We start from the raw sequence: 2,203 nt of genomic DNA, 5'->3' as shown, positions 1-2,203 counted from the left end.
AAATGTCATTGATATATATATGGCGGACATGACTTTTGTTTATTCATAACGAACATTGGGTGAGTGCGTTCTTTGTATGTAATTGAACAATAAATGTAATAATTAAATTGTATAACTCGTTATGTTATCTCTGCGAGTCAGTCCGAGGGAAACATAGCAGTAAGTACTAAGCTGACAAGGAATATGTTCTGAGATCGATTTCGTCGACTGAAATGTGTAAAAGAATAAAAGAATGTATATATATATGTATAAATATATGTATAAATATATATATATAGATGAACATATATATACTTTGGCCTACATAGCGAAATGCGCAAATAATTATTGGTATAGATGAGTATATATGCATTTATATTTGAGGTTATATATAAATTCATGAATATAGCGTTGTACGTATGTATATACATGTATATATTTATGTATGTTTGTATGTATGTATTATTATGTATGTATTTATATCTCTATATATGTATGTACCTATTTAAATATGCACGTATCTCTTTATACACATATGTACCTACGTATGTACGTGAAGTATATAGGTGTGTATGCATATATTTATATATAGAGAGAGAGATACATTCATGTATATATACTTAGCTAATCTTATCTGCGACACAGATGTATTCTACACTCATTCCCCCCATCTGCTTCACAGTCCAGTTTTTATCGACAAAAGTATAATAGCTGCCGCATACATGTTGACTATAATATCAGTGAAGGTACTAGGTACATCCACGTAGAGCAAACAAAATGGCAAACGTCTTCATATATCTACATGCTTAGAGTAACACACAGTCTATCTGGTGGTGACAGTTTCACCCCTTGAACAAACATCAGACAATTTAACATTTACAAAGCTGCTGCTAAATATGTAAAAAGAACAAAACATGTGACATTGTGACAAGCAATTTTTGTCGTCTGCTGTGAATTCTATTGTAATATGCAAGTAAACGATTGCACAAAACCAGTGCCTTTTTATGCATGCACACACGTGTGTTTGTGTGTGTGTGTGTGTGTGTGTGTGTGTGTATGTGTGTGTGTGTGTGTGCGTGCGTGTGTGTGTTTGTGTGCGCGTGTGTGTGTGTACGCGCGTATTCGTGCGTATGAGTGTCTATATGTATATACGTGTTTATACTTGTAAGTATACATATATACACACAGATACTTGCACATACACACTCACACACACATGTGTGTGTGTGGGTGCATGTATATATGCATTCAGATACAAAGCATAGTTGTGAACTCGATTTGTATATGTATATACAAGCGTGGCTATGTGGTAAAAAGCTTGCTCTCCAACCACATGGTTCAGGTTCCATCCTACTGCATGGCACCATGAGCAAGTACCTTCTCCTGCAGCCTCAGGCCGACAACCTGTGATGGTGTGTTTACGTCCCTGTAACATAGCAGTAAAAGAATAACAAATAAAAGATGTGTGTATTATTATTATCTCCCTTTCATTCAAACGCTTTTTTTGTAAACCTTCGCTATGCTGGACCGCTGAAATCTACAAGATATTTTTCACTCTCTCTCTCTCTCTCTCTCTCTCTCTCTCTCTCTCTCTCTCTCTCTCTCTCTCTCTCTCTCTCTCTCTCTCTCTCTCTCTCTGTTTATTTTCTCTTATTCCTTTCTGTTGAAGAGCGTAGGCTCGAAACGTATAAGCCATCTTCATTTTTCTCGAGCATCAAACTAATGCACTTGCTTGTTGTTCATACACCTGTATTTGTCTTCTGTTTTCATATAAACTTCTACTCTATATTATATGCTCACGTGGTTACTCCCGTTTAGTCCTGATTGAACTTCCTATATTTTGGACTTGCATTTCTGAACCACTTCCCGAAATTTCAGCATCTCTCCTCATCCACATGCCACCACTCCACCCGGATTACCACTGGATCTACTAACTCTACCTGCACAGATTTCACTGAATCATTTTGTTGATTGATATGTATGTATATATGTATATATGTATGTAAGTATATATATATATATATATAACCTCGTGGGCATCGGTACCATTTTCCTCTTTCTCCGTTCTTCCATTCTCCGAACTTTCCATCTTTCCGACGAAGGGCTACGCCCGAAACGTCATACACTCTCTCTTTCCTTTCCTGAGCGTCCAATAATACTATCCATATCACGTCCTCACTTTGTTGTTTTTTTGTTTTTTTGTTATTGTTTTTTTTAACTATAT

The 2,203-nt window shown here is 36.1% G+C and overlaps 1 protein-coding gene across 3 annotated transcripts in view; it reads right to left on the bottom strand.

The window, feature by feature from the left end:
- Positions 1 to 2,203, bottom strand: part of LOC106869455 (contactin) — a 47,119-nt gene that overhangs the window by 36,597 nt on the left and 8,319 nt on the right. The gene's annotated exons all lie outside the window — the stretch shown is intronic.

Source organism: Octopus bimaculoides, chromosome 17 (genome assembly GCF_001194135.2).
Source record: "Octopus bimaculoides isolate UCB-OBI-ISO-001 chromosome 17, ASM119413v2, whole genome shotgun sequence".
NCBI classification, from domain to species: domain Eukaryota; kingdom Metazoa; phylum Mollusca; class Cephalopoda; order Octopoda; family Octopodidae; genus Octopus; species Octopus bimaculoides.
The sequence above is the reverse complement of the archived record's forward strand: the minus strand, read 5'-3'. Positions and strand labels throughout refer to the sequence as shown.